Source organism: Ambystoma mexicanum, chromosome 2p (genome assembly GCF_040938575.1).
Source record: "Ambystoma mexicanum isolate Mex_15411 chromosome 2p, UKY_AmexF1_1, whole genome shotgun sequence".
Taxonomy (NCBI): domain Eukaryota; kingdom Metazoa; phylum Chordata; class Amphibia; order Caudata; family Ambystomatidae; genus Ambystoma; species Ambystoma mexicanum.
The window spans coordinates 606,787,263-606,807,951 of record NC_090923.1 but is presented as its reverse complement, the minus strand read 5'-3'; positions in this window follow the sequence as shown (position 1 = coordinate 606,807,951).

Here is a 20,689-nt window from a genome sequence, read left to right as displayed (position 1 = left end):
TGTAGTAGGATATATTCATCACCACATTGCTTTCCAAGCATGGCAAGTGCATTGATAGGACCATGGCATAGCTTACACTTTATCTTTTTTGCAGTGCGGCAGATACCGTGGGCTAGCACCAGGGTCAAGTGACGAGCCAATGGGGATTACAGAGGGAATGTGGCAGTAGGGATTTTAAGTTTCTAAGGTTGGTTTCGGGATCTGTGATACAGTGTTCATTTTCTGGATACAGCCTCAGAGGAGAGAAGAAGGCAGGACATAGTGGGCTTCTTCTTGAGGTTGGTGGAGAAAGGTTTACCTAGGACCACAACTATGGGTATGTCGGCAGGAATAGCCTTTAAAATGAAAGTGTTTCTGAGGATTCGTACCAATTGAGGGGATGGCCAGGTGGCTGTTAGAAGGGGGGTGGCACGTGGGCTGAGGAAGCAGCTGACACTTCTGCTGAGACTGCTGAGGATTTTGCGAGAACTGAGCTATTGTGAATAATGGGGTGTGTTGGTGTAGGACATCAGGCCTGGATGATTTTAAACAAAGACAAAAAGGCGAAAAGAGCGCTAAGGAAGTATGGGTATTGCTGGTTAGGTCTTATGTAGGCTCATGCCCAGTGAGGGCTTTTGAGGAGGGTGAAACGATGAGGGGAAAGGGACAGGGTCAAAATTGTAGCCATGAAGATAGGAAGAGGTGTCTGTTTTCTGGTTGGTCATGGACCTGCTAAGGAAGGGATTGAAGAGGCTGAGGGTGGCTGGAGGGGAATTTGTTGCCCATCTTTCAAACTGGGGTGGCATCAGTGGGGAATAGACCTGTCATGGCGAAAAAAGAGTTGAAGGTTTGGGAGAGACGGCAGTCTGAGCCATAAAAAAACTATTTAGGGCTGGGCTAGTGGCAAAGGATGTGACAGATGGTACAGAGACATGTTTTATTTTGCAGATGATGTTCAGGGGATAAAGGTATTCGGGCTGCATGCATTTGTGGACATTCCTCTGTGAATTGGACAGGTCAGCAGGTGAACATGAGGATTTATGGGATACAGTTGCACTTATGAGAATTTGCTGGTTAGATGAGCCTGTTTAGTAGGGAATTGTAAGCTTTTCCTACTTAGAGAGAGGGAGAGATAGACAGACAGACAGACAGACAGACAGACAGACAGACAGACAGACACAGAGACAGGGGAGGAGGAGGTGGACATTGCCATGCAGGGAGTTGGAAGGTGGAGATTAACCTTCAAGGAAGGTAGACTAGAGATAAGGAGGAGAATGATCCTGAGGGAGAGAACAAAGTAAGGATGGAGTGGGTAAAGGGAAAGGAAAGTGGAGGAGAGAATGACACAGTAAGGAGAAGGTGAGTGTCAGATGGCAGAGAGGAGAAAAGAGAGCACCAAGAGAAATTAAGGGACTGGAGGGTTGTTAAAGAACTACGCCAATAAAGGTACTCCAGAGGTAGTGGAACTAGTGGTCGGTAAAGAGCCTGAAACAGGTGGTACCTTGGGGATAGGTGAGGCAAACTGTTTATGCAGCTTGAAATTAAGGAAGGGTAGTGGTAAGCTGCATGCAGAGATTACAAGAGTCAACTTGTTTTACAGTTATACGTTTAAGATGGCCACCTAAAGACTTAGCAGCAGTAGAGCATTGAAGTAAACTTAGGTCGAACTATTCCTGAAGTGTTTGACACCTAACCCCTGTTGTGTAATCTAGTGGTGCTGAAGTGGCAGTGCCCAATAGAGTACAGGAGGACCAACACAAGGTTCAGATTATTCCTGCACTAGCTAAGAATTAACCAGAAAACACTATAAAGTCTTGTGGGCAGAGACGCTGCTAGGGGGTAGCTGTGGGGGCTATAGCCCCGGGTCTTACGGTTGTAGCCCCAGATAGAAGCTCAGGGACGACAACCAAAATGCTATAGCTAGCTCCGAATCCCGCCAGTCCCGAAATTAGCTTAGCTCCTGATCTTTACCAGACCTAGCAACACCCCTGCTTGTGGGTGACTTCTTGAACCATACAGGGCAAAGGCCCTGGCCTATGAAGAGAGGGAAGAGGGAAGGACTGAGGCCTGTGGTCCTAAAGGAGAGGATAGGCCAAGTAGAACACCTTGTCACTTATTGTTTGGAGTTAAACCCTGCCACTGTTTCTTTAGTAACCCTAACTTATCTTGTAATGAGAATATATATAGCAACTGGAGAACCCAGAAATAGTTTCAACCTCCTGCTGACCCTTTAGCTGTTACACCCTCCTCCTATGGTCTGATAGGAATGGAATTTCTCGCACCTTTTTTTTCTAAATCCTTTGGCTCTGGGACTTTTAGCCTTGCCCCTTCTCCCATCATGCAATTCTTTATGACTCCATTTACATGATCAGAGAAGGTCAGTTTATATAAACATGATCAGCCATCTTGGATTTGATGAGTTATTCTCTGTGAGAAAGTTCCCTGCCTCTGCCGTGGGTTGGAGGATGTTGGGACTAATGGGAGCCAGGTACCACCATCTGCCATCTAATGCAGAATCTGGAGGAGGTGGATCCCCTGAGCACCCCACCTTACCCCGGAAGTAAGGTAGGGATCTGTCACAGGCAACCCACACTTAGTTCTCCTGCACCTTTAAGGGAACCGCAGATGCTTTCAGTGAGACAATGCACTAGTGGCCTTGTTGCTCTCTGTTATGGCAACCTCAATGGAGAAGAACAGGAAAAAAAGCCCTGACCTGCCGGTAGTTCAGGCTCTTACCAGCAGATAATTCACTGAAGTATCAGCACTGTTAGCAATGGTGCCGGTACTTCAGGGGTTCCCATGCTATGGGTGTGAACTTGAAATAGATACGCCAGACATGAGGTTCCGTTGCCAAAATCTAGGATTTATTGCAATACAAAGAAGTCCCAGTTGGCGAAGCGGTCCCACGCCCCGCAACGTGTGTCTAACAGACCTCAGGGGACGCAAGAGAGAATGAAACGTACATCAGTTATATATATACAAACCAAGCACCTTACAATCAGCAATGACACAGTATAACACATTTGATGCCGCCCTCAATTAATTTCCCTTTGAATTAGAGGCGATGATTGACCAGTATGACAAATATGAAACCTTAGACCACCATATTTAGTAACGGTTTGCAAACTTCAATTTTACAGACACCATTCTTTATTTGCGAGAACACAGCATTTATGGTTTTCATGGGCAAGCTGCGCGTAGGAGACTGGCAAATACCAGACCTCACTATCTCTTAGTTTCGATTCTCGCTCTAGAGGTCAGCCCGCTCTCCGGGGCCTCACTGGGCTCAGAAAGGGGGGCCGTAAAGAAGATCATAATTCAACTCTTTAAATGCTAGTTTTGTACATTGCTATTCTTTCAGGAGACTCGCTGGCATTCGGTAATGATTAAATGCCTTGCTCCCTGTCTTCAAGGATATGTGAGGGAGGGAATCGGGGATTTCTGTCTGGCTCTCCAGTGTACTGTTTCAACATGTTTCTTAGCCTTGGACCATTGAAGCGAAATAATATCTACAGCAAAGCACTTTTACATGAGGCAAAGTGGCAACGTTAGAGAGAGCAGAGAGAGAAACAAAATGGCGATTCTAGTCATCTTAAAATGGCTTCACTCACTAATGAATATATATTCTTAACACTGTAAATGAGGCGGTTGGTCTTCGGCCAACCAATTATCATTCATTTCCGGACCCTCAAGGGGTGTTTGGTTTTTCTGGACTGACAAACCCTCCTCTTGGCGGTAAGCCAAACATCTCATCCATACATTGCATCCTCCTCTGACCAAGTATTTAAATTAGATTTGGAATCTGATTCAAATTCGGACTCATGTACACTTGTTGTCTCCTCGTTATTATTATCAATATCAATTGCCATGAATTCTTTAATGGTTTCAGATTTGTTACTGTGACGAGTGCTTGATTTAGTAATATGTTTTTCTTTCATCATTTGTACACTCTTTTCGCTGATTTCAGTACATATTATGGGGAGACAATGTATGCAACAACAACATGTCACGAATATTCCTAGGATTGCTACTAGGATTGCAAATAGCTTCCATCCCCAGGATTTCAACACTTCCAAGAACCAGGAGCTTATGTTCAATTCCCAGCCACCTTCAGGGGGGGGTGGAGATCAGAGCTTAACACATGCAATTTTCTTATCGCCTCAAAAATCGTGGGGGAGGAGTCACTTACAAATGCGCAACACGCTGATCCCACGATTTTGCAAACACTGCCGCGATCAACTAAGATTATATCAAGGGCCATTCTATTTTGCAGTGACATTAATCTAATTCATTTTTCCTCGAGAGTCATATTATATAATATATCAGTGGTTCCATTTATTGTTTCTTCCAATATCCTAGACAGTCGTCTTATGTTATAAGAGTTTATCGCCTGGCCCCAAAATGGTATGAAGGATTTTGCTATGTCCCCTACAATCAACCCGTCTTCAATATTACGGCGAGGTCAAGACCTGGTCAATTTGGTTATGTCTGATGTTTTTAAAAGAAACACCCCAGGAAACAGAAATCCCAAATAACACGTACCTCCCCAGATATGAAATACACAGGATCTCCCACATATATTGGTTCCACTTCTTTATCAAGGAATGCTATATTCCTGTATCTGGTAAATGTTCCTACCTGGAAAGAACCCTTTTTCTTTAAACAGAATGGGACAGAATGAGGGTTATAATTCACTGTATATGAATAGGGTTCCACATCCTTATTCCCCTGTGGGTTCATGTGGAACGTGATCACAGAAGTTTTATAAGGTACAGACAATCTATCCTGTGGCATTATTGTTGGTGTAATTAATCGTCTTTTATGGAACATGGAGAAACCCACTGGTTTCAGAATCACTTCCTCGAATTCATTCATATTTGTTTTATCTACTTGACCAGTTTCACTTTCGTTCCATTTCCCGTAATATAGGGCACTCAGAGAAGCATAACATGCAGAGGTTAAGGGCAGGGGCTGTAAATACCATCCTATTCCCTGACTACCATGCTGCGGCAGGTGGGCACAAACCCAACAATTATTTTTTCTTAGGATTGAGTGTGTCATATTCATTATTAACAGCAATGTTATGTTCCCATATCCTTCCCTATGTTTCTCTTCCATTGGGGACAAGGTATAGGAAATCACATGGACTGGGCTTTCCATTGTGGAAATGTTCATAATAGGCAAAAATACTTCAAGAGGGTGCGTTTCTTCTAGGTACCATAATACTGATATGGTCAATATTGGGGCTAATATACTCATTATACACATTATTATGGTTAGACCCAACATACAATTCTTTTTACCATGTCCTTTTTTTACCATACTATGTACTACGTTTAATTCTCTATCAGCATTGGTGCAAGAGGGGGCATTTTCTGGTTCCGACATTTCTTCTCTTCCTTCTTCTTCTGCTATGCTCTTCGTGAATATCTCTTGTTCATGTGCTTCCCAGGATGTTGACAGAGTTAAATCAATGTCTACAATCTTTTATTTCAGTTTGCTATCTGCCTGCATTGCTTTATTCATTTGTTCAGGCCTTCGTGCATTTTCACATTTCCCTATAGTTTCAGAGCAGCTGCCTTTGTACCACGTGCGCCCCGCTTGTTCACTCGGGTTCCTGACACATGGATTTAGCACTGAGGAGTTGCGTTTCGTGAGCTGTCTAACTTGCACAACTCTTACGCCACCCTCCTCTAGGCCTCCGGTTCCCACTTCATCCGAAAATAGGAAACAGAGGCAAGAAATTCACCAAGAGATGAAAATGTGATCACTCCTTCTTTCTGCTCCGCAGGTTGTACCGATTTGCTCCTGGTACCGTGTGATCCACAAATAGTGCGGGTGCACTTCCGGTCTCGAGCTTGGAGTCAGCCTGGGGCACAATAGCAGATGATGATGGGTGCCCACGCGACAATGCAGGCTGTGGTGCAACAGAAGATGGTGGGCGCCACAGAGGTATGTGCTTGATGTTGGCCAGCAGAGATGCAGAATCTGCTGGACAACTTTGAGGCACTCTTTGCTCTTCCGTTTTTATGGCAATCTCATCAGGCTTCGTTTCAGGATCAGGCAGTGTCTGTGGCAAGGGAATGGCAATGGCATTTTTCGTTTCTGGAACCACTGCTATCTCTTTCTGGTCTTTGTCCCGATCAGTTGACGTGTCAAATGGCGGTGGGACTTTCTTGGCATGCGTGGCATGAATCCACGCCTTGCGTCCATCCACACGTATCGCTGTCTGCGTGGTCAGGAGTATTTGATACGGCCCACGCCACCTGGGTGCTAGTGATGTTTTCCGTTCGTAATTTCGGATTAATACCCAGGTGCCTGGCTCCAATGCATGTTCTGGGTCAGTATACCTCACTGGTAATGCCTCCTGCACCTGCTGATGAATCAAACACAGTTTTTTTACTAACAAATTACAATAAATGCTGAGTACAGGGTATCCTACCTCTCTCCTTCTCCTAGGCTGGGGTGCGCACCACACATTCGCCGGTCTCCCCATTATGATTTCATAGGGGGAGAGCCCAGTTCTGGCCTGCACTGATGTTCGCATACACAGTAACGCTATCAGTAATGCATCTACCCAACTTAGTTTGCTGCCTGCACAGATCTTACTGATGGACTTTAAAATTCTGTTATGCCGTTCAATAAAACCGGCTGAACTCGGATGTCTCGAACAATGGAATCTTTTATCGATCTGCAATCCTGCACAAATCTGCAGTATCACTGCACCTACAAAGTGCAGACCATTGTCCGACCATATGACACGGGGCAGACCAAAGCGAGAGAAATACTCTTTTAGCATTACTTTCGCCGTGCTTATGGCTGTGCAGTCTTTCAATGGATATGCTTCCACCCATTTGCTGAATGCACATATGATCACCAAAACATACTTCAGATTTTGGCATCGCTCCATTTCTGTGAAGTCAAAGTGAATCACTTCGAATGGCATAGAGGGAGGTCCAAAACTTCCTGTTGGAGTCAGCTTTCCCTTTCCCACATTGTGCAGTAGGCATGTAATGCAGTTTTTGTACCAGCCTTTCGGCATTCTTTTTTATAAGTGGATTTTCCCAGACTGTAGCTAAATGTTGGACTATTTTCTTTGCACAGATGTGTGTGGGGCTATGAGCCATTGTAACCATTGCATTTACAAACGCATTTGGCAACATCCAATTCCCGCTTTTCTTGTCCTCCCAACAACCCTCCAAATCCAGTTCTGCAGAGCCCTTGGCCCATCCCTGTATTTCGTCGGCGGTAGCTTCCGCCTGCATTTCTTTAACAGTCACAATTCCATTTTCTATCATGCAGGGCACTTCCTCCGATTGTACTGTCAACATTTTTGTACTCAAATCAGTGGCAGTCTGTTTCGCAATCTTGTCTGCAAATGCGTTTCCTTCTCCCATTTTACATGTTACTTTTTTATGCGCCTCGCATTTCACTATTGCCAGGTGCTTTGGACACATAAGTGCAGACAGTAATCGCACAATCAGAGGGCCATGTTGAATTCTAGCCCCATGGGATGTTAAGAAACCTCTGTCTGTCCATAATCGGCCAAAATTATGAACTAAGGCAAAGGCGTACTGGCTATCAGTATAGATATTTACGCTCAAGTTCTCTGAATTGTCACAGGCTCTTGTTAAGGCAATTATCTCTGCTGCTTGGCAGAGTTATAAGGAATTATTTTACTCTCCACAACGCTTTTTAATGTCGTAACAGCATATGCGGCAGTTGATGTGCCATCAGGTAGTTTACAACAGGAGCCGTCACAAAACAGTTCCCCTTCTGGTTCTTTTAGTGGTGTGACACTCAAATCAATCCTCCCTTTTGTTTCTTCCTCAGTAACCATTAGGCAATCATGGGGAGGCAATTCAGTCCCACCTCTATTTTCCCCAGGCATTGGCATTAATTCTGCTGGATTCAAAGCGCTACACCTCATAATTTGGATGTGGGGCGCGAACAATACAATTTCATATCTAGTCAAACAAGCAGAGGTGAGGTGTTGCGCCTGCATTCTATTGAGTAGAACGTCTATGGCATGTGGCACCATCAAAATTAAGGTGTGCCCCAAAACCATCCCTTCTGTTTGTTTCACTGACGCAGCAGCCGCGACAACAGCTCGCAAACATCGTGGTAGTGCGCGCGCTACAGGGTCCAGCGCAGAAGAAAAATAGCTGCACGGCCTATTTCTTCCACCTTGTTCCTGTGTTAAGACAGACAATGCGCATCCTTCGTTCTCATGCACAAATAGCCTAAAAACCTTTTCATAATTCGGTGTGCCCACAACTGGAGCAGAACTCAAAATGGTTTTTAGCAAATCAAATGCTTTCTGACATTCTTCATTCCACTGAAAAGGCATCACAGCATCCTTTTTTGTTAATTCCACCATTGGTTGCACAATTAAAGCGAAGTTTGTAATCCATTGACAGCCATAAGAAGCCATCCCTATTATCGCTCTCACACCTTTCTGTGTTGTTGGAATAGGCATACCAGAAATACTCTTTATCCTCTCTGGCGTTAATCTTCTCCCTTCCTTTGAAAGTAGGTAATCCAAATAAGCTACTTCTTTCTAACAGTACTGGGATTTCTTTAAGCTCGCTTTATGGCCATGCGTAGCTAGATGAGCCAATAATAGAACAGTACCTTCTTTACATATCTCCTCAGTGTCAGCAGCGATTAGTAAATCGTCAATGTATTGTAGCAACACACAGTCTGCTGGTAATTCTAACATGTCTAGCTGTTCTTTCAATGCTCTACTGTATATACTCGGACTTTCAGTATAGCCTTGTGGAATGCGTGTAAATGTGAATGATTGTCCTCCTAGAGTGAAAGCAATTAAATGCCTGTTTTCTTTGTGTACTTGAATGCTGAAGAAGGCATTTTTTAAATCGATAACACTAAAGTATTCTGTTGACGCAGAGATCATTGTCAAAATCGTAGTGACATCTGGCACTAACGGGAATTGGGGGTCTACCACTTTGTTCAATGCACTGAGATCAATTATGAAATGGTACGGTACCTCATTATCCCCTTTCTTGCACACGGGAAGAATGGGACTGTTACATACACTACCTGTAATTTCTTCAATCACTCCCAATTTCACCAAATCAGAAACAATGCTTTTCAATCCTTTCTCTCCTTCCGCTGAAATGTTATACTGCGGAATACGTGGTAGCGTTATTTCTTCTTTTAATGTAATTTTCACTGGCTCTATTTTCAAACATCCCACATCATTGTCATTCACGGCCCAAATGCAAGCTGGCACCTTTCTCAATTCTTCTAATAAAGGTTCTGTCACAAATTCAGAAGTCGGCATAGTCTGGGGAGAAATAGTCAAAAATACCCCATCTGGTGTACAATGAATAACTGCGCTTAGTTTTTTCAATAGATTCAATCCTAAAAGATTTTCCCCATAATGCTCTGTTAAAAGAAATGGACAATGTTCAGTAAAAGGCCCTATTGTCACTGCTACTGATTTGGACTCGGGGTTTATTACTGGGATACCTGCGAACCCTACTGAAATATTCTGTCGCCCTGACAGAGGTATGTCTGGAACCAAGTGATGATCTATCGAGCACTTTTGTGCCCCCGTATCTACGAGGAATCTATGCTCTTCATTCCCGATTTTCATATCTACGTAGGGTCCTTTCTGATACACGGGAATTGATACTGGTTCCTACCCCTGTCCTGGGCTGTCCTATTGGGGTAACAACACATCATCCGATGTGTAGTCTCCACTGTTATTATAATATGCACCTGTCTGGTTATCAAAAATGTTCCCCCATCTCCCTCTACTTCCCGTTTGTACATCCTGCTGATTTTGACTTTGAGTAGTTTGATTCGGAGCCTGGCCTTGATTCTGTGCACCATTCCCATAATTATTTTGGTGCTGCTGCATATGATTTCTGTTGTGACCATTTGTTCCCATGTGCCCTCTGTGAGGCCTTCTCTGACTATATCCGCCTCTAATTTGCAAATGCGGACATTGTGCCCGCCAGTGTCCTTCCTCTCTGCAGTATGCACATTGGTTTAATCCCAAAGGCCCTCCATGCATATTCGAATTTCCCCTACTCTGTGCATTTCCCCTTCCCCTGTTGTGGCCTGCTACCTGCTGGAGTAACACTCCTACTATCGTCCGCAGAGCTTCTATTCTTACTTGCAAAGGATACTCATTACATATCTCATTTATCTCCCCTACCGAAGTCCTAGGGCTTGACATCCATCACATTGTTTCCCGCACACACACCTGCAATCTTTGTCTATCATCTGTCCCGGTGGCAGCAAAGATTTCTGCATATACAGTCCTGACGCTTTCTTCTTGCCTCTCTCAATATTCTTTCTCTTATTTCCCGGTGTGGCGAATACTTCAGAATACTCTTCATCCAATTAATTCTTTATTTCAAACAATCGCTTCACATGCTCTTCTATTTCTTCATCTCTCCCTCTACAACGGGCTAATGCATTCAAATCCAAAAATCGTTGCGGTGGTAACTTCCCAATTAACTTTTTCCATTGTCTCGACAAATATTCCCCCATGCATTCCAACAATACCTGTCTTTCGTTGTTCCTTCTGAAGTCATATAGGGACGCTAGCATGGATAACCCATCATTATCGTCTATATACATTTCCGCCTGTTCTTGCAAGTCACGCTTTCTCTCCTTACTAATCGCGCTGCGAGTTACTCTCGTACATTCATTCTGCTCAAGTCCACTCATGGGAGGGGCAGTCAGAACAGTGCACCCTCTTGATCGGGAGGTGCGGAGGGAGCAGTGAGAGTGGGATCTGTCTGCTGGGGCTGTGGTAATTGCGAAACACTCAGGGTTGGCTGGCTAGTGGGCAGTGCAGTGTCTGATGCAACCTGTGGCTGTGCTGGCGTTGGGATGGGCTGAGCAATGGGAGGGAGTTGAGCGGCAGCTACTGATGTAGTCTTTTTAGTTTCACTCCTCGGGCCCTGTTTTGTTTCAGTTAAGATTCTGTTTATTAATTTGTCCGATGAGTGTAGCTCTCTTTGTGGATATATTTTTTCTATGTTTAATTCATTGCGCCGTCTTGTCTTTCTCAAGCTATTACTCCACTCCTCCTCCTCCTTCTCCTCAGTTTTCTCCGCCTTTGACTTATGCCTGCGCGCATGTTTCTCTCTACTTCTAAATCGGAGTACTGCTTCCCTCCTCCAGTCCCTAAGGATATCAAGTGCCCCAGGGCGTGCTCTCTTACTTATCAACACCTTTTCCAGATTATCTATCGTTCCATCTCAAAACTCCCATCCCTCGGCCACTGAAGATTTTCCTGTTTTCTGGTTTGCTTATGCCAAGTTTCACAAAACATTATCGCTCCCATACCATACTTTATGTACATATCATAAGCCGGCGTTCCTCCCGGTGGGGCTTCCTGTCCAGTTTCCAAAGATTGTTCGCCGCAGGGGAAAATTCCCGCTAAGGTCGACAATACCCCAGGCATGTTTTAACCTTACCCTTGGCTAATCAAACTTACTCTTGGTGTTTGAGTTTGCAAAATCCACTCTCAACCAATATCAGGATCACTTACGAATCAGGGCACGACTCACCTGATTAGTCAATTTGTCTTTTCAAGACACAATTCGTCCGTATACTGACACAACCAATGACGTTGTGTCTGCGTATTATGGCTCTGCCTCATTTCGGGACCCTCGCCTCCTTGTTCGCTGGCCATGGACGTCGATCAGGGATCAGTGGTGTGCAGATCTGCAAAGGAGTCTCTCATCGCTTTCGCAGGGGCACACCGAACACCTCTTGATCCCGGCTCGATCGCTCCCGTCCTCGCCGTTCCTACTGCCTTCCTTATTCTGCAACGTACACGATGGAACAAGTGGGGGAGGGTCCCTATTCGGGCACCATCTTGAAAGGGGCCCCTGAGGCACCCTCGGATGTGGAAACAAGGCACAGTCATCACACTCGAATAGATATGCCAGACACGAGGTTCCGTTCCCAAAATCTAGGGTTTATTGCATTACAAAGAAGTCCCAGTTGCCCAAGTGGTCCCACGCCCCGCAACGTGTGTCTAACAGACCTCGGGGGACGCAAGAGAGAGTGAAACGTACATCAGTTACATATATACAAATCAAGCACCTTACAATTGGCAATGACACAGTATGACACATTTGATGCCGCCCTCAATTCATTTCCCTTTGAATTAGAGGCGATGATTGACCAGTATGACAAATATGACACCATAGACCACCATATTTAGTAACGGTTTGCAATCTTCAATTTTACAGACACCATTCTTTATTTGTGAGAACACAGCGTTTCTGTTTTTCATGGGCAAGCTGCGCGTAGGAGACTGGCACATACCAGACCTCACTATCTCTTAGTTTCGATTCTCGCTCTAAAGGTCTGCCCGCTCTCCAGGGCCTCACTGGGCTCAGAAAGGGGGGCCGTAAAGAAGATCATAATTCAACTCTTTAAATGCTAGTTTCGTACATTGCTATTCTTTCAGGAGACTCGCTGGCATTCGTGTACTGATTAAATGCCTTGTTCCCTTTCTTCAAGGATATGTGAGGGAGGGAATCGGGCATTTCTGTCTGGCTCTCCAGTGTAATGTTTCAACATGTTTCTTAGCCTTGGACCATTGAAGCGAAATAATATCTACAGCAAAGCAGTTTTACATGAGGCAAAGTGGCAACGTTAGAGAGAGCAGAGAGAGAAAACAAAATGGCGATTCTAGTCATCTTAAAATGGCTTCACTCTAGTTGAACTAATAGCTACGTAATAACTAATGAATATATATTCTTAACACTGTAAATGAGGTGGTTGGTCTTCGGCCAACCAATTATCATTCATTTCCGGACCATCAAGGGGTGTTTGGTTTTTCTGGACTGACAAACTACCCATTCCTCTGTCGCCCATTATCCCGGTAATACCAAGATATGGTGCGGCAGAAACAGTAAGCTGAGGTTGCCGGTAAGCAACCAGTAGTACTAGCGGCTTACCAGTAATTTTGTAATGAGGGATCTATGTGATTATTGAGACCACTATTATTGCGACGGCCGAAAATGCCGACTTTTTTCTTTTGTTAATATTTTTTTTTTAAACGCAGATCCCAATATTATCATTATATTAGATACTCCCCCCATATATATATAAATATATATGGTGTAAGGGGGGGGTCTAAAAAATAAGTCAGCATTTTCGGCTGTCGTAATTATGAGGGCAACATTTTGGCCCATTACCGTAATGAGAGATCTTAGTTGTCTCTCTCTTGAATGTGCGAGGGGTTTTGACTTCAAATCCAATATTTCTCACAGTCATCCAGGTGCTCTTCTTTTCTTGAACTTCAGCAGTCTTCTCTCCTTCACATTCAACCTGGCTGTTGACTCCCCCCACCAACTTCCAGTACGACTTAGGGGGTAATTCATATAATTTAGCTCACAAGTGGCACACGCGGCTGGCGCACAGTGTGCGCGTGCGATTGTCTGCGCCAGCCGCGTGCGCTAAAATCCATTTCTGCGCACAGCGTATTCATGGATTTTAGCTACCAAAACCAGCCGTGGCGCACAGTGGCACAGCGACCCTGCAGCAGCACCAGTTATGCCCCCAAGAATGCCCCTTGCACAGGGAAAAGCCATCAAAATCCCCAATCCAGCGCAAAGGGCTGCGCTAACCCTGTACCAGCACGGCAAGCAGGGAACGTGTATTACTGGGGTTCACAGGAAGTTACACATGCGATTGGCCCTGTGCGAGTGGGGTACGTGTATTACTGGGGTTCGCGGGAAGTTTCACACGCGAAAGGGCCTGTGCGAGTGGGGTACGTGAATTACTGGGGTTTGCGGGAAGTTTCACACGCGATTAGCCCTGTGTGAGTGAGGTACGTGTATTACCGGGGTTCGCGGGAAGTTACACGCGATTGGCCCTGTGCGAGTGCGGAACGTGTATTACTGGGGTTCGTGGGAAGTTTCACACGTGAAGGAGCCTGTGCGAGTGAGGTATGTGAATTACTGGGTTTCGTGGGAAGTTGCACACGCGATTGGCCCTGTGCGAGTAGGGTACGTGTATTTATTTATTTATTTATTTTATTTATTTGTTTATATAGCGTTAAAGCCCGCGGGCATCAGAACGCTTACATATAGACTGGACAACAGAAAAGGAGACAGGACTAGGCGAGAGAAGGCCTAAGTTAACTCAAATTGATTCAGTATGTTACCAGGATTTACTTAAAAAGTAAGGTTTTCAGTTTTTTCCTGAAGGTGAGGTAGTTAGGCTCAAGTCTTAATGAGGTGGGCAGGTCATTCCATTTTCCGATGGCTAATGTCGGGAAGGCCTTGCCAAGGCCATGTTGTTTTTTAGTTATAATGGTTTGTAGTTTGCCTGTATTTGATGATCTGAGGCTCCTGGGTGGCTCGTGCCATTTAAACTGTTTCTTGAGGTAGGCCGGGGCTGCGCCATATAGGCAGTGATGTACCGTGGTAAGAGACTTGAAGGAGATTCTCTCCTCCATAGCCAACCAATGGAGGGTTTTCCTTTCTCCGGAGATGTGTTCTCTCCATGATTTTCCAGCGATCGTTCTGATGGCGTTGTTTTGGATGGTTTGACATCTTTTCAAGCACTTACTATTGGCTCCCAAGAGTAGGGAGTTTCCGTAGTCCAATCTAGACAATATAGTGGCCCTAGCGATGATGATGCTGTTCTTTTGGTCTAGCAATGGCCTGATCTTTTTAAGGAGGATCTGATGGTACTGACAGTTTTTTTTAAGGTAGCTTGTATGTGCTTCAGCGCCTAGAGAGGCTTGAAGATACACACCTAGGGTCTTTACTTTTGCTGATATTGGAATCTGGATGTTTTTGATGGTAAATGAGTTAAAGGCAGGGCTCAATTTTTTTCTGGCCTGTGTAGATCCGAAGATCATGAGCTCAGTCTTACTATTACTGGGGTTCGCGGGAAGTTCCACACGTGAAAGGGCCTGTGTGAGTGTTGAACGTGTATTACTGGGGTTCGCGGGAAGTTTCACACGTGAAAGGCCTGTGCGAGTGGGATACGTGTATTACTGGGGTTCGCGGGAAGTTTCACACACGAAAGGGCCTGTGCGAGTGGGGTAGGTGTATTACTGGGGTTCGCGGGAAGTTTCACACGCGAAAGGGCCTGTGCGAGTGGGGTATGTGTATTACTGGGGTTCGCAGGAAGTTTCACACGCGAAAGGGCCTGTGCGAGTGGGGTAGGTGTATTACTGGGCTTCGCGGGAAGTTTCACACACGAAAGGGCCTGTGCGAGTGGGGTAGGTGTATTACTGGGGTTCGCGGGAAGTTTCACACGCGAAAGGGCCTGTGCGAGTGGGGTACGTGTATTACTGGGGTTCGCAGGAAGTTTCACACGCGAAAGGGCCTGTGCGAGTGGGGTACGTGAATTACTGGGGTTCGCGGGAAGTTTCACACGCAATCGGCCCTCTGCGAGTGGGGTACGTGTATTACTGGGGTTCGCAGGAGGTTGCACATGCCAAAGGGCCTGTGCGAATGGGGTACATGTATTACTGGGGTTCGCGGGAAGTTTCACATGTGAAAGGGCCTGTGCGAGTGCGGTACGTGTATTACTGGGGTTCGTGGGAAGTTTCACACGCGAAAGGGCCTGTGCGAGTGGGGTACATGTATTACTGGGGTTCGCAGGAAGTTACACAAGTGATTGGCCCTGTGCGAGTGGGGTACGTGTATTACTGGGATTCGCGGGAAGTTTCACACGTGAAAGGGCCTGTGCGAGTGGGGTACGTGAATTACTGGGGTTTGTGGGAAGTTTCACACGCGATTGGCCTGTGCGAGTGGGATACGTGTATTACTGGGGTTCGCGGGAAGTTTCACACACGAAAGGGCCTGTTCGAGTGGGGTACGTGTATTACTGGGGTTTGTGGGAAGTTTCACACATCAAAGGGACTGTCCGAGTGGGGTTCGTGTATTACTGTGGTTCGCAGGAAGTTTCACACGCGAAAGGGCCTGTGCGAGTGGGGTACGTGAATTACTGGGGTTCGCGGGAAGTTTCACACGCAATTGGCCTTCTGCGAGTGGGGTACGTGTATTACTGGGGTTCGCAGGAAGTTGCACAAGTCAAAGGGCCTGTGCGAATGGGGTACGTGTATTACTGGGGTTCGTGGAAAGTTTCACACACGAAAGGGCCTGTGCAAGTGGGGTACATGTATTACTGGGGTTCGCGGGAAGTTACACACGTGATTGGCCCTGTGCGAGTGGGGTACGTGTATTACTGGGGTTCGTGGGAAGTTTCACACGCGATTGGCCCTGTTCGAGTGGGGTACGTGTATTACTGGGGTTTGTGGGAAGTTTCACATGTGAAAGGGCCTGTGCGAGTGGGGTACGTGTATTACTGGGGTTCGCAGGAAGTTTCACACGCGAAAGGGCCTGTGCGAGTGGGGTACGTGTATTACTGGGGTTCGCGGGAAGTTTCACACGCAAAAGGGCCTGTGCGAGTGGGGTACGTGTATTACTGGGGTTCGCGGGAAGTTTCACACGCGAAAGGGCCTGTGCGAGTGGGGTACGTGAATTACTGGGGTTTGCGGGAAGTTTCACACGCGATTGGCCCTGTGCAAGTGGGGTACGTGTATTACTGGGGTTCGCGGGAAGTTCCACACGCAAAAGGGCCTGTGCGAGAGGGGTACGTGTATTACTGGGGTTTGCGGGAAGTTTCACACATGAAAGGGCCTGTGCAAGTGGGGTACGTGTATTACTGGGGTTCGTGGGAAGTTTCACACACGAAAGGGCCTGTCCGAGTGGGGTTCGTGTATTACTGGGGTTCGCGGGAAGTTTCACACGCGAAAGGGCCTCTACGAGTGGGGTACGTGAATTACTGGGGTTCGCGGGAAGTTTCACACGCAATTGGCCCTCTGCGAGTGGGGTACGTGTATTACTGGGGTTCGCAGGAAGTTGCACATGCCAAAGGGCCTGTGCGAATGGGGTACATGTATTACTAGGGTTCGCGGGAAGTTTCACACGTGAAAGGGCCTGTGCGAGTGGGGTACGTGTATTACTGGGGTTCGTGGGAAGTTTCACACACGAAAGGGCCTGTGCGAGTGGGGTACATGTATTACTGGGGTTCGCAGGAAGTTAGACACGTGATTGGCCCTGTGCGAGTGGGGTACGTGTATTACTGGGGTTCGTGGGAAGTTTCACACGTGAAAGGGCCTGTGCGAGTGGGGTACGTGTATTACTGGGGTTCGCAGGAAGTTTCACACGTGAAAGGGCCTGTGCGAGTGGGGTACGTGTATTACTGGGGTTCATGGGAAGTTTTGCATGCGAAAGGGCCTGTGCGAGTGGGGTATGTGTATTACTGGGGTTTGCGGGAAGTCTCACACGCGAAAGGGCCTGTGCGAGTGGGGTACGTGTATTACTGGGGTTCGCGGGAAGTCTTACACGCGATATGAGCAGGGTACATGTATTTCGGGGGTGCGCGGGGAGTCCTACATGTGAATTGGCAGTGTGGGTCCTCCCAGGTGTACCCTCTACACCCTCCACAGCCCCTGCAGGCAGCCCACACCACAAGGGCCTACCCTGCACCCCTGGTCATGTCCCGCAGGCAGCCCATCCACTATGGGCATGCCCCCCAGCCAAGCCACATGTCATCTTGCACTACTGATCACCAACTCATGTCCCCCTGCACCCCCCACCCCCCAGCAGTGCGGGGCACCTGCCAGCAGGCCCCCACTCATGTCCCACACATGTCCCCCTGCACCCCCACCCCCCAGCAGTGCGGGGCACCTGCCAGCAGACCCCCACTCATTTCCCACACATGTCCCCCTGCACCCCCACCCCCCAGCAGTGCGGGGCACCTGCCAGCAGGCCCCCACTCATGTCCCACTCATGTCCCCCTGCACCCCCACCCCCCAGCAGTGCAGGGCACCTGCCAGCAGGCCCCCACTCATGTCCCCCTGCACCCCACCCCCCAGCAGTGCGGGGCACCTGCCAGCAGGCCCCCACTCATGTCCCACACATGTCCCCCTGCGCCCCCACCCCCCAGCAGTGCGGCCACCTGCCAGCAGCCCCCCACTCATGTCCCACACATGTCCCCCTGCACCCCCACCCCACAGCAGTGCGGGGCACCAGCGAGCAGGCCCCCACTCATGTCCCACTCATGCCCCCCTGCACCCCGATCCCTAGCAGTGCAGGGTACCTGCCAGCAGGCCCCCACACATGTCCCCCTGCACCCCAACCCCCCAGCAGTGCGGGGCACCTGCCAGCAGGCCCCCACTCATGTCCCACACATGTCCCCCTGCACCCCCACCCCCCAGCAGTGTGGGGCACCTGCCAGCAGGCCCCCACTCATGTCCCACACATGTCCCCCTGCACCCCCACCCCCCAGCTGTGCGGGGCACCTGCCAGCAGGCCCCCACTCATGTCCCACTCATGTCCCCCTGCACCCCCACCCCCCAGCAGTGCAGGGCACCTGCCAGCAGGCCCCCACTCATTCCCCCTGCACCCCCATCCCGCGCCAGTGCCGGGCACCTGTGAGAAGACCCCCACTCATGTCCCACACATGTCCCCCTCCACCCCCAGTCCCCAGCAGTGCGGGGCACTGGCCAGCAGGCCCCCACTCATGTCCCACTCATGTCCCCCTGCACCCCCACCCCCTAGCAGTGCAGGGCACCTGCCAGCAGGCCCCCACTCATGTCCCCCTGCACCCCCACCCCCAGCAGTGCGGGGCACCTGTAAAGCAGGCCCCCACTCATGTCCCACTCATGTCCTCCTGCACCCCCATCCCCCAGCAGTGCAGGGCACCTGCCAGCAGGCCCCCACTCATGTCCCCCTATACCCCACCCCCCAGCAGTGCGGGGCACCTGCCAGCAGGCCCCCACTCATGTCCCACACATGTCCCCCTGCCCCCACGTCATGACGATCCTCAATCATGGCCCTTATGGGGTTTGGTGGAGGAGGAGGCCATGCAAGGGACAGACATGGGGTCTGGACATAGGCATCCCTGCTGGTGCAGGATGATGCAGTCAAAGGATCGGGATAGGATTACACACAGGCACCTCCGCGGTGGCTTGTGCTGCCTCCTGTCCCTGCCCCTGCACTGCACCACTAGCACCAGTGGAATCCCCACCTCCAGACCCCGTGTCTGTCCCTTGCATGTCCTCCTCCTCCACCAAACCCCCCACCAACCTGGATGACTCTGTGCCATCTTCCTCCGTCGAACCCTGTGGGGTCTCATCTGCCCCTTCTGCTGCCGAGGAGTCCAACTCTGACCTCCGCCTCTTGGACCTACCCTCGGCAGCTGCGGCCTGGCACGTGGCACCGGACTCCTCACTCCCTGACGAGATGACAACCTGGGAGGGGAGCCGGGCCTTGCGTCTCCGGCTGGCGGTGCGATCCCTGCCGCTGTGCTCCACAGCACCCTCTCCGCCCTCTTCATCAGTTGACGCTGCAGACAGGGAGAGATAGGACACAGGCATCAGGGCACTGTACAATGGACTGAAACACACATGACAGTTGCACATGAGTGGCAGTGTCAAACTTCAGACATGGCATCACAATCCCCAACAAACATGTAATTTCAACTCACACACATGAGCAATTCCACAGCCATATCAAAACAGCCAGCACCATCCATACACATACAACAGCATGAGCATCCAAAGGTGAGCCAGATATCACATGAAACACAGGGAGTGCAGTAGACATGCACACACGCCACCACACTTACATGCATGTCTACATCTCGTCCAACTGTTGCAGCGATGAGATCGCCATACATGTCAGATCTGCCATTCAGCCTTCTACATATCAGTGTCACATGCATCCAGGTTGCATCACAGTTGCACACTTGTCAAGTACACACACATGCACATGTACACAGTGCAGATACATGCATTAGGAACCACCATCCATGCCACAACCATGCCAATGTACATACACAGAAATTCAAACATGTGTGCTCCCACACCTGCATTTGTCCAGCATGCTTACTAACACATACACCATCAATGTGTCTCATACATGAGAGGACACACATGTGGCAGCCTCACGCCCATGTTCATACACATCCCTACATGGCCCTACAAAAACACATGTGCAACCTGCACACTACTGGCACACCACGATACGCACAGCGTCTAATCACTCTGCATGTACACTTACCGCTCGACTCCAGACGGGTCTGCCTCTCAAGGATCTGGACATGGAGCGCTGGGCATATGCGGACCATGGGGTGGTCCGACAGCAGGCCCCGGCGCCCCTCGGCATCCGTTGCCTTTGCGAGGCGCTGGGCCTAGTTGAGGGTGCTGGTCCTGAAGACCTCCCAGCGTTTTTTGACATGATGTAAGTCGCGGACTGCCACCCCCTCTGCGTTGATGGCAGTCACGATGTCCATCCAGATCCTGGTCCGTCCTTCATTGTCGGCGCGCGAACTTCCAAAGAGGGCATCACACTGCCCCAGGACTTGCTCCACCAGGACACCAACTTCCCTGGCACTGAAGCTGGTGGCCCTCTGTCTCTCTGGCTGGGGGTTGCCAGTGCTGCCCGATGGTGTTCTGCTGGACATGGCAACCCCAGAGGCAGGAGTGGGTGGGCAACTGGGTCCTGGGGCTGGGCTGTGGAGCGATGGAATCCCAGTCGGGAGTCTTCGGTTCCAGCAGGGGTGGTCACAGCAACTGCACCTCTGGCTGACGTGCAGGCAGCAAATGGCAGGGCACGTGGGCAGCAGGCAGTCAGGCAGCAGCATATTGCAGGTGGGAGCGTGCTCTGGGCTTTGGGGG